Below are 13,275 nucleotides of genomic sequence, written 5' to 3'. Positions count from 1 at the left end.
TTGCGCATTTTTTTGCGGGTTTTTTTTTGCGTTTTTTTATTTTATTTTCCGGAATGTCCTTTTTGATAGGAAATCTGCAAAAAATCCGCAAAAAGATAGAGCATATCCGGATTTTTTGCGGTATGCGTTTTTTTAGCGGATTTATAGCGTTTTTATGGCGAAATTCCGCAAAAAAAATGCTAAAAATCCGGACGTGTGCACATAGCCTTAGATACACAGGTCAGCACAGGATAGGATTAGATACACGGCTCAGGAGACACTATCACACAGGTGAGGATTAGATACACCGCTCAGCAGACAGTATCACACAGGAGAGGATTAGATACACGGCTCAGCAGACACTATCACACAGGAGAGGATTAGATACACGGCTCAGCAGACAGTATTCCACAGGATTAGATACACAGATCAGCACAGGATAGGATTAGATACATGGCTCAGCAGACTATCACACAGGAGAGGATTAGATACACAGGTCAGCACAGGATAGGATTAGATACATGGCTCAGCAGACACTCACACAGGAGAGGATTAGATACACAGGTCAGCACAGGATAGGATTAGATACACTGCTCAGCAGACACTATCACACAGGAGAGGATTCGATACACGGCTCAGCAGTCAGTATTCCACAGGAGGATTAGATACACAGGTCAGCACAGGATAGGATTAGATACACTGCTCAGCAGACAGTATCACACAGGATAGGATTAGATACACGGCTCACCAGACAGTATCACACAGGAGAGGATTAGATACACGGCTCAGCAGTCAGTATTCCACAGGATTAGATACACAGGTCAGCACAGGATAGGATTAGATACACTGCTCAGCAGACAGTATTACACAGGAGAGGATTAGATACATGGCTCAGCACAATATAGTGATAGATGCAGGGTCTGATGTCCTGTGAGGAACTGCAGTGAGAGGTCGGAGCAGCACAGAGCCTCCCCCATCCCCCTCTGTTACCTCTCTGCAGCTCCTGATAAGAGGACATCAGACCACAGCACTTCAGACTCTCTAGCGATTCTAGAGATTCAGCCACACACCAGGCAGCAGAGGACAGGGAACGGCCGCTGAGTGTGAGGGGAGACAGATGGAGCTGCCCCTCCAACAGCACAGCTCAGTCACAGTGGAGCTCACAGGTACACTCCACTGTAGGCTGAAGCAAGATGGCGTCGATCTCCTGCCTCTGCTGTGATGTGGAGACAGCCCAGGGGGCGTGGCCACATCAGAGCAGAGAGCAGACAATGCTAGCTATGGGGTCGCCTTCCGACTGCAGATCTCTATGTCCAGGGCTGCCGTATGTGAAGACTAAGTGTCGTGCAGCTACACTTACAGTCCTGCAAATGAAAATGGCGGCGCCCAGTGGCAGAAAAAAAAAATGAATAAAAAAAAAACAATAAATACTATGCACTTGAAAATAACTTGTAAAAATAAGCAATTAAAGAGGTGGTTTTTTTTTTTTACAATATTAAAACGCGGCACCTTCCCTTTAAGATACGCATGCGTCTTGCGTGCCTATATTTAACATTGTGTACGCGTGGACATGCATTGCATGCGGATGCGTTCCCGTGCGTCGTTTTGACGTGCCCGCCAAACGCAACATTACACTAGAAATACTTTCGATTTTAAAACATAAAATTACAGTGAATACTCAAAAGTATTAGATTGTAACAGAAAATGGGCATCTGAAAGTTAAGAAGTTGAAACAATTAATCCTTTCAATGCCTTTTTCTAAAATGGTTTTTGAAGCTTTTATTAGCAGGTAAAGGATTCAGAATCTCTCTAAATGACAAGTTAATGCATCTGTAAATTGTGATTCATCAACATGCCAAATGAACCCGTTTGATAAATCTGAGAGGCAATTTTCATTTCAGTAAGAAACTAGCAAATAAATCCCAAGTAAAGCAAGATTTTAGATTAGAAAAATGACCTATTTTAAAGTGGTTTTCTGGGACTCTCTCATGGGGTCTAGTACTGATAGGCAGATATTTGCAAAGTATGGTACCATTCGGTTTTACCCAGCGCCAGCTCAGAGTAATTCTGCTACTTCACGTCAAACGTATCTCTTCTTCTGGGCTACTCTGTCAACAAGGCATGACTGCTGACGTCAAGTCTCGTCCCGACAACAGAGCAGAGCGGAAAAGTAGCAGTTGGTCTGTCAATGTGATGTCATCGGAAGCCGCAGAGACATCGGCAAGAACGAGCCGTGACCGCTCTGAGCTGCCAAAGATCAGTGTCAGACAACAGGTGGGTAGTTAGCAACTACCTGCTTGTAAGTTCTTAAGACAATAAAAAGAAAAAAAAATCATCCCGAACAACTTTAATTTATATGGAGTATACCCATTTTAACCGCTCCCTGACATGCGTCTTACATATACGACAGAGGCAGCTTCATTCTCACAAACAGAAGTATATATATGGTGTGATCATCACTCACACTGAGCGCCGCTGCAATCAAATGCGGGTGTCAGTTCTACATGTCTCTATGTGTCAGCCTCATCTTGGGTGTTAAACCCCTCTGATGCCACTCCCTCCCTCTGCACTCCCATCAGCTCAACACCATTGAGATCACGTAGTACCGAGGAACTCCATGGTGAACCCCGGGCCGAAAGATGGCTGCGGGGTCACCCAGGGACTAGAAGCAGAGCTGACTTGCTTCCACCCTGCACGTGAGATGATGATCTAATGCTGTGCAATGCAGCTGATGTCCCATCCTGTGACCATGTAAAATCGTAAGAAAAATATTTTAAAATTTGTAAATATATACAGTACAGACCAAAAGTTTGGACACAACTTCTCATTAATAGATTTTTCTGTATTTTCATGACTATGAAAATTGTACATTCACACTGAAGGCATCAAAACTATGAATTAACACATGTGGAATTATATACTTAACAAAAAAGTGTGAAACAACTGAAATTATGTCTTATATTCTATAGGTTTTCCAAAGTAGCCACCTTTTGCTTTGATGACTGCTTTGCACACACTTTGTAGTCTCTTGATGAGCTTCAAGAGATAGTCACCAGGAATGGTCTTCCAACAATCTTGAAGGAGTTCCCAGAGATGCTTAGCACTTGTTGGCCCTTTTGCCTTCAGTCTGCGGTCCAGCTCACCCAAACCATCTCGATTGGGTTCAGGTCTGGTGACTGTGGAGGCCAGGCCATCTGGCGTAGCACCTCATCACTCTCCTTCTTAGTCAAATAGCCCTTACACAGCCTGGAGGTGTGTTTGGGGTCATTGTCCTGTTGAAAAATAAATGATGGTCCAACTAAACGCAAACCGGATGGAATAGATGGAATAGCATGCCCCTGCAAGTTGCTGTGGTAGCCATGCTGGTTCAGTATGCCTTCAATTTTGAATAAATCCCCAACACTGTCACCAGCAAAGCACCCCCACACCATCACACCTCCTCCTCCATGCTTCATGGTGGGAACCAGGCATGTAGAGTCCATCCGTTCACCTTTCCTGCGTCGCACAAAGACACGGTGGTTGGAACCAAAGATCTCAAATTTGGACTCATCAGACCAAAGCAAAGATTTCCACTGGTCTCATGTCCATTCCTTGTGTTCTTTAGCCCAAACAAGTCTCTTCTGCTTGTTGCCTGTCCTTAGCAGTGGTTTCCTAGCAGCTATTATCATTTTTGTAAAAGTAAAAATAAACAAAATTAAGTACACATTTGGTATCATCGCTTCCGGAACGACCCACCCTATAAAACTATCCCACTAGTTAACCTCTTCAGTGAACATAGTTTAAAAAAAAAAAGGGGCAAAAAAATGCTTTAGCATCATATCGCAAAAAAAAAAAAAAAAAAAAAAAAAGAATCAAACAGATGAATGTAAATAAAAATGGTATGTCTGAAGTATAGGTAAAACTATATAAATGTGGTATCGCTATAATCGTACTGACCCTAAGAATATCTTATCAATTTTACCATACATAGAACTGCATTAAAAAAAAAAAAAAAAAACATTCCTGAATTGCTGGTTTTCGTTCATTCTGCCTCCCAAATATCGGAATAGAAAGCAATAAAAAAAAATTGATGTGCCCGAACGTAGTACCAATAAAAACGTCAACTCGTCCCACAAAAAACAAGCCATAACATGACTGTTCGCCGAAAATTTAAAAATGATAGCTATCTAAATATAGGGATGCAAAAACGGTTTTTGCAATATAACGTGTCTTTTAGTGTGTGACAGCAGCCAAACAGAAAAAAACGCTATAAATCTGGTATCGCTGTAATCGCACCGTCGCGAAGAATAAAGTCCCCTAATCACGTATACTGCACGAGGAATGAAGTAAAACATACATAAACCCTAATTCTTCACATGCTGTTGATTTTTTTTTCATCCCGTCTCCCATTTATCCTGCCCTCTGCTCTGGGGCGCTTACACTGGTGTTTCCATGTAAATCTCTGAAATACGTGATCAGACGCAACCCCAGCAGAAGATTCCCTATAATGACACAGATTAAGGCACTGTGGATCCCATCTGACCTGTGATCCGGCGGTAACCATCTTTTTAGGATTGCATAAAAGTGCCGTCCGCCATAGTTTTGTGCACTTCTGAAAAGAAGGCCAACTTTGAACACAGGCAAAGGGTCTGTGAAAAAGGTCTTCACATTCAAGAAAAACAGATGACACTCGAACCACACACTGATCAAAGTCTGATCCGTCAGTTTTTCTCATACGTGGAAAAATCATGTGTGTGAATAAACCTTTAGTCAACTCAATTACACCATCATGTTCGAAAAACCCATTTTCGGGAATTCAGATGGAGGCATGAATGCAGAGTGAACTGCTCCTTAAACATAATTTGAGTGCTGCTAATCAGGTTTAACCAGCTGTTCATACGGCTGAAACATCCAGACTATTCAAGCTTTTTCGATTATTTCATTCACCTGTAGAAATCCTACAAATAGATAAGAGAAATGCGATGGTTACATAATTCCTGTCCACAGAGTGAATCTCTCAATATGTGAAGTGGAAAACCTCTGGTCTTTGCAGAACTACTACTTCTAGGTCCTGTGCACTGTTTGGCTGCGTGTCCACGTTCAGGATGGCCGGCGGTATCGTCGGAGCGGCTTAGCCGCTCTGCGGTAAGCCCCGCCCCCTTTCTGGGACGCGATGATGCCGGATGTGTTCACAGCACACATCCGGCATCATCGCTCCCCACCATAGGGCCCTGTGCTATATCTTGCGGCGACGGAGCGTCGCCGCAAGATATACGGACATGCTGCGATCTGAAAAGACGCGCAGCATGTCCGGAGTCGCAGGGCCGCCGCGTGCGTGTTACCACGCATAGTGGAGACGGGATTTCATTAAATCCCCTCCACTATGCTGTAACATCTGGACGCTGCGTGTCTGACGCTGCGGCTCTATGCAGCGTCAGACACGCAGCGTTTCCTGCACGTGGAAACAGACCCTTACAGATTGCAGGTATGGAAAAACTACCGTAATAGACGAGGTTATACACAATGGATCGGCCCACTAACCGCGCTCGTGTGATTCCACATACTGCTCGGCCACAGACAAGTAGCCACCAATTATAACATGACATAACAGGCAGGCTATTATCAAAGAGTGCCATGAATACAATCTACTAGTCCATTCCATGCAGGGCATGTTCTCCTGTGTTACTGACCAGAGCACAGGACGGCCCTTTGCATTATTAGCCCTCTGCATGACAAATACATTTCCAATTAAACGATATGTTGTCAGTTGTCATTTGGCAATAAGCTGCACAGCTTCTCTGTAACCTCGGTGAGGCAGAAGCTGATAATGCGGTTTTCACATGACATGCCTGCTGTTGCCATGGCGATGCTTATTTCCCACAATCTTATTGGAATCATAAACAAGCATCTATTGCCTGGAAACGCGCAGCCAGATTCCAATACTGAGACTTAGTGACAGAAGTGATGCATACTGGTGTGGTGTTTACTGCACCGCATTCCCAACTGGAATCACTGTAAGCAGCACCTCTATGGTAAAGCATGACCAAGATATTAAATGGACACAACTATATAGGGATTCTGTATAAAAACACTGACCTATAGTGGTGAACGTATGCAGAAAAGTCACGACTCATTCTGCAAAAAGCAGTTCTTTAAAGGGACTATGTCACCACATTTGACCCAAGTAAACTATTAATATGGACATACAGGTTATAGACTGCTGAAAAACGTCCTTCCTTTGCGTCTCATATCAGATATTATGTTGTTCAGAAATCATCTTTTATCACCATGTAAAATGACCTTTTCCAGGCTCTGGGGACAATGGTGTCTAGAAGATAACTCTGCCTCCAGAGCTTATTTTACATAAAGGGAAAGTTACCAGTGTGAGACAAAAGTAACTAGTACAGAACAGGACAAATTAACTTTGTCTCATTGCAAACAGATTTTTGCAGCTCGCCAAGCTTTGCTGCATCGTAGCAATATTATAACCATGTCTGCCTGTGAGCTGGAAGCCGAAGGGGAGAGAAATCTGCAAATGGGTCAGTTATAAAACCAAACAAAGCTCTGCAATGAGATCAGGAGAGCAGAAAGAAGCCATTACACATCATACTGGTAACTCCCCCCCTTCTTGTAAAATAAGCTCTGGGGGCAGAATTATCAAGGAAACATCCTCCCCATAGCCTGGAAGAGGTCATTTACATAAAAGTGATAAACGAGGATCTCTCAGCAACAAGGCATCCGATATGAAACACACAGGGATGTTATTTTTTTTTTTACAACATTCTGTAGCCTATATGCCAATATTATTTAGATGGGTCAAATGTAGAGAGATTCCCTTTAAAAGGGGTTTCCCACCAACAAAGTCCACTTCAGTCAATAGATCTCAGAATAATACATTCCACAATTGGATGTGTTAAAAAAAGTTCCGGTGCTGATAGAATCCTATAAATGCAAATTGCTAAAAGGATTGAGACCCAATAAATAGTAATCCTCACTAGCAGGTTATAAAACACAACATTTATTTCATTGTGCTAAAAGATGCAAACTAATTTAGGGTATGGATAAAATAAAATGAAATTAATTATCTTTAGATTGATAGAGTGGCAACTGCTTATCACAGGAATTTTTGATAATACCCTGGGGTGTCATACATGGATAGAGAAGCCTAAACGATAGGTATAAACCCAACACCAGGTACATGTCCATCCCTCCTCCCTCGAAATATTTCACTGAATACAATGCGTGATCTGTGGAAGATATAGTGGTGTCAATGGAAAAATGGCAGATACAGTGCCTTGCGAAAGTATTCAGCTCCCTGGAACTTTTCAACCTTTTCCCACATATCATGCTTCAAACAAAGATACCAAATGTAAATTTTTGGTGAAGAATCAACAAGTGGAACACAATTGTGAAGTTGAATGAAAATTATTGGTTATTTTAAATTTTTGAGGAAATTCAAAAACTGAAAAGTGGGGCGTGCAATATTATTCGTCCCCTTTAACTTAATACTTTGCTGCACCCCCTTTTGCTGCGATTACAGCTGCAAGTCGCTTGGGGTATGTCTCTATCAGTTTTGTACATCGAGAGATTGAAATTCTTGCCCATTCTTCCTTAGCAAACAGCTCAAGCTCAGTGAGGTTTGATGGAGATCGTTTGTGAACAGCAGTTTTCAGCTCTTTCTACAGATTCTCGATTGGATTGAGGTCTGGACTTTGACGTGGCCATTCTAACACCTGGATATTTGTATTTGTGAACCATTCTACTGTAGATTTTGCTTTATGTTTGGGATCATTGTCCTGTTGGAAGACAAATCTCTGTCCCAGTCTCAGGTCTTTTGCAGACTCCAACAGGTTTTCTTTAAGAATGGTCCTGTATTTGGCTCCATCCATCTTCCCATCAATTTTAACCATCTTCCCTGTCCCTGCTGAAGAAAAGCAGGCCCAAACAATGATACTGCCACCACCATGTTTGACAGTGGGGATGGTGTGTTCAGGCTGATGAGCGGTGTTGCCTTTACGCTAAACATATCGTTTGGCATTGTTGCCAAAAAGTTCGATTTTGGTTTCATCTGACCAGAGCACCTTCTTCCACATGTTTGGTGTGTCTCCCAGGTGGCTTGTTGCAAACTTTAAATGACACTTTTTATGGATATCTTTGAGAAATGGCTTTCTTCTTTCCACTCTTCCATAAAGGCCAGATTTGTGCAGTGTACGACTGATTGTTGTCCTATGGACAGACTGTCCTACCTTAGCTTTAGATCTCTGCAGTTCATCCAGAGTGATCATGGGCCTCTTGGATGCATCTCTGATCAGTCTTCTCCTTGTTTGGAGGTGAAAGTTTAGAGGGACGGCCGGGTCTTGGTAGATTTGCAGTGGTATGATACTCCTTCCATTTCAATATGATCGCTTGCACAGTGCTCCTTGGGATGTTTAAAGTTTTGGAAATCATTTTGTATCCAAATCCGGCTTTAAACTTCTCCACAACAGTATCACGGAACTGCCTGTTGTGTTCCTTGGTCTTCATAATGCTCTCTGTGCTTCAAACAGAACCCTGAGGCTATCACAGAGAAGCTGCATTTATACAGAGACTTGATTACACACAGGTGGATTATATTTATCATCATTAGGCATTTAGGACAACATTGGATCATTTAGAGATCCACAATGAACTTCTAGAGTGAGTTTGCTGCACTGAAAGTAAAGGGGCCAAATAATATTGCACGCTCCACTTTTCAGTTTTTGAATTTCCACAAAAATTTAAAATAACCAATAAATTTCATTCAACTTCACAATTGTGTTCCACTAGTTGTTGATTCTTCACCAAAAATTTACATTTGGTATCTTTATGTTTGAAGCATAATATGTGGGAAAAGGTTGAAAAGTTCCAGGTGGCCGAATACTTTCGTAAGGCAATGTATGCCCACTGTATGTTACCTTGTATTAGAAAATATCATATCCTGTTTAATTAGTTGTGCATTCACATGACTGTGGCATGCATATTCGTATGGCAAATCAGTAGTGGCTAAGGATATCAGAACCCATTAACAAATAGCATTACTGCCATGCTCAGTGTCCGCAAATGAGCGCCACACACATCCTAGATAAATGCGACGCCGACGAGAAACTCGTCAACTGGGCAAAAGATCAGTAGCCGATAGAGCATCGTGAGGACATGTCATTGCCATTGGTTGGTGTTACCATCAATGGGATCAATGTTCGTCCCTGGTCAGCGCCGTAGCGATGCGCCACTTGCTAATTGGTATCTATACCAGTGCGTATCATCCAGTAGGATTTCACTATATTCACCCCATTGATCCAACTGCATGGCTATATACTTCAGTCACTACTTGAGAAAGCCACGCTGGCGAAACGTACGTTGGAGCTGGAGTCCTGGGGAGTCACGGATCACTGAGAAATTAGTATTTATGTCATCCCTTGTATACTACTTACAGTTGTGGCCAAAAGTATTGACACCCCTGCAATTCTTCCACATAATACTTAGTTTCTTCCTGAAAATGATTGCAATCACAATTTTTTTGTATTATCATCTTCATTTAATTTGTCTTAAATAAAAAAAAAACAGAAGAGAATGAAGCAAAAAGCAAAACATTGATCATTTCACACAAAACTCCAAAAATGGGCCAGACAAAAGTATTGGCACCCTCAGCCTAATACTTGGTTTGCACAACCTTTAGCCAAAATAACTGCGACCAACTGCTTCCGGTAACCATCAATGCGTTTTTTACAATGCTCTGCTGGAATTTTAGACCATTCTTCTTTGGCTAACTGCTCCAGGTCCCTGATATTAGAAGGGTGCCTTCTCCAAACTGCCATTTTTAGATCTCTCCACAGGTGTTCTATGGGATTCAGGTCTGGACTCATTGCTGGCCTCCTTAGAAGTCTCCAGTGCTTTCTCTCAAACCATTTTCTAGTGATTTTTGAAGTGTGTTTTGGGTCATTGTCCTGCTGGACCCATGACCTCTAGTGAGACCCAGGTTTCTCACACTGGGCCCTACATTATGCTGCAAAATTTGTTGGTAGTCTTTAGACTTCATATTGCCATGCACACGGTCAAGCAGTCCAGTGCCAGAGGCAGCAAAGCAACCCCAAAACATCAGGGAACCTCCGCCATGTTTGACTGTAGGGACAAAGTTCTTTTCTTTGAATGCCTTTTTTTTCTTTTTTTCTCCTGTAAACGCTATGATGTTTCTTGATGCCTTTGCCCAAAAAGCTCTACTTTTGTCTCATCTGACCAGAGAACATTCTTCCAAAATGTTTTAGGCTTTTTCAGGTAAGTTTTGGCAAACTCCAGCCTGGCTTTTTTATGTCTCGGGGTAAGAAGTCGGGTCTTCCTGGGTCTTCTACCATACAGTCCCTTTTCATTCAGACGCCGACGGATAGTACGGGTTGACACTGTTGTACTCTCAGACTGCAGGGCAGCTTGAACTTGTTTGGATGTTAGTCGAGGTTCTCTATCCAACATCCGCACAATCTTGCGTTGAAATCTCTTGTCAATTTTTCTTTTCCGTCCACATCTAGGGAGGTTAGCCACAGTGCCATGGGTTTTAAACTTCTTGATGACACTGCGCACGGTAGACACAGGAACATTCAGGTCTTTGGAGATGGACTTGTAGCCTTGAGATTGCTCATGCTTCCTCACAATTTGGCTTCTCAAGTCCTCAGACAATTCTTTGGTCTTCTTTCTTTTCTCCATGCTCAATGTGGTACACACAAGGACACAGGACAGAGGTTGAGTCAACTTTAATCCATGTCAACTGGCTGTAAGTGTGATTTAGTTATGGCCAACACCTGTTAGGTGCCACAAGTAAGTTACAGGTGCTGTTAATTACACAAATTAGAGAAGCATCACATGATTTTTCGAACAGTGCCAATACTTTTGTCCACCCCTTTTTTATGTTTGGTGTGGAATTATATCCAATTTGGCTTTAGGACAATTCTTTGTGTGTTTTTTCATTTAAGACAAATTAAATGAAGATAATAATAACAAAGAATTTGTGTTTGCAATCATTTTCAGGAAGAAACTGAGTATTATCTGACAGAATTGCAGGGGTGTCAATACTTTTGGCCACAACTGTATGCACATTATTCAGATTTTAGAATCTGCCTATAAATCTGCACTTTATTAGGATTATTTTGGTGTGGTATGCATCTATGTATATTTCAGGTTATGTGATCCGTGCCTCCAATAATGTATTTATTATTTTTTGCACTGTGGTATTTTTCATGATATTTGCTGGCATTTTCTCCTTGCTTTTAATATTGCGATCAATAAAATTATTTTAAGTTTCTGATATTTTGTATTTTTTATATTCACTTCTTGAGTAGGTTTTGTATTCCTCACTATATAAAGGCACTAAGTGAGAAAGCCTAGGAATATGCATTACAGTATATCCCTCCCAGGTTATTTCATCTTTCTGGGCTATTTTCAGTATTCAATCTTATAAATGTTCCCCTGTTGTGTACTGTGTAATGGCTGTGTCTGATGGTACAGGGACATGGCCTGATCATACCACAGCTCATGGGGAAGAGGATGCAAAAGAGTATACAGACAGGACAGTACGGGATCACAGCTGATTATCTGTGAGGTAAAACATTTCCCTTCCTGCTTTTAAACATTGTAGGGTTTCACTCGCTCTGGAAGGCATTAGGCATTCAGTCTTAGGTAGCCTTAACATAGGCAATGTAGTTTTGGTCCAAACACGTGCAGTTTTTATTGCTATACACAGGTTACACAGCACCAAAACAAATTCCCGAAGTCCAGTTACTTGGACACCATTTCAGTCACTGACATTCCTGAGGTCCAGCTCCAGAAAAGTAGGAGTAGCACCGGCCAATGCTGCAGTCCATGAGCCCTTGGCATCATGGCATCTGGATCTCCTCTGCACAACTCAACTTAAAGAGACAGCTCCTAGCACTCCACAAGCCACGCCATAAAAGAGGCAATGTCACCTTCCGGCCAGACAGCTCCTCCATGCTTTCAGACTGCATATGCAATGCTGTAGTCCTCTTTTATCCAGGAAATCCAATCCTTACAATGAAATCGCCTGTGCTCTCTTGGACTTTATACCCGCATTACATCCACCAATTGTAGGGATTCACATTCCCTCATAGGCAATAGGCATTCGGCCTTAGATGGCGTTCCCACAGGCAATGCTGTTTTGGTCCAAACACATGCAGTTTTTATTGCTTTCCACCTGTTGCACAGCACCAAAATAAACTCAAACAAATACCTAGCCGTGTCCAGGCGCTAATTAAACAGGACAGACACTGGCTACTCACTCACAGGTGAGCTAGTCCCAGCATGGTCAAACAAAACAGCTTTGTCCATAGCAGCCATTGACACTTGCAGTTCTCTTCACACACCCTGTGCAACCTCTTCTCAGAGAGAAAATTCTGTCACATCTCTCAATAATCATCCAGTCTGGTGCACATTGCCTGAACATTCACCAGTTACCACATTTGCCTCAGAGAGACCCTGGTACATCTCTCCCAGCTAGAGCTCATATCTTGGCTGGTTAGCTTCCCTGAATCTACTTCCTGATTCTTAGAGAAACCATGTAGGTGTTCCTAATAAAACAATGTAGAGCTTAGATTTAACCATGTCCTTCCTAGCTACGTCACATGTTTTACCTCACAGAAAGAAGCAGCTGCGATCCCATGCTGTAATTTCTGTATAGTCTAAATTTCTCTCCTGGCCAGCAGCTGTGGCATATCAGACCATGGTCCTGTATGGTCAGGCGTAGGCGCTCTTCTGTTGTACATAAAATCTGGCTATAGGAAATTTCCAAAATCATTGCATTGTTAACATATTACACATCATCCCAACATTTTTGGAATTAGGGCTGTAGGAGGGGGTATACATGACATGACTGAAAGGCAATTTATACTGTGTGAATGGTGCAAGCCATTATATGGACAAGTAAAAGGGTACAGTGTTTAGAACTTTTGACCTTCAGGCTTCATATCTCACCATCCACTACTGCTTCGCACATGAGACTACCATCATTTTATAGACAATCATCTTGGTTAACTCATACACAAATTTTACTTGCAACTATTTATCATATGATGAAACCAATATCATTAAAACAGATTTCATAATTAGGAAAAACAATCAAAGTCAAGGCCATAAACCATTAGGTTAACAGACCTGATATGTTATGGATACGTCTTGAGACACCAAAAAACAGGGAGTAAAAAGTCAGTTTAAAAATTAGTAAATAGCTTTATTCATAAAATGTACAGTGCCCCGAGGAAGCCTACGTGAAACATGCGATGGGGCTGCTGACCGACTCAT

General features: G+C 42.1%; 1 protein-coding gene across 5 annotated transcripts in view; it reads right to left on the bottom strand.

The window, feature by feature from the left end:
• The window catches only part of STXBP5 (syntaxin binding protein 5), a 544,022-nt gene that overhangs the window by 232,354 nt on the left and 298,393 nt on the right, over nt 1-13,275 (bottom strand). The window lies entirely within an intron of this gene.

The sequence above is a fragment of the Ranitomeya imitator genome, chromosome 5 (genome assembly GCF_032444005.1).
Source record: "Ranitomeya imitator isolate aRanImi1 chromosome 5, aRanImi1.pri, whole genome shotgun sequence".
Taxonomy (NCBI): Eukaryota; Metazoa; Chordata; class Amphibia; order Anura; family Dendrobatidae; genus Ranitomeya; species Ranitomeya imitator.
The sequence above is the reverse complement of the archived record's forward strand: the minus strand, read 5'-3'. Positions and strand labels throughout refer to the sequence as shown.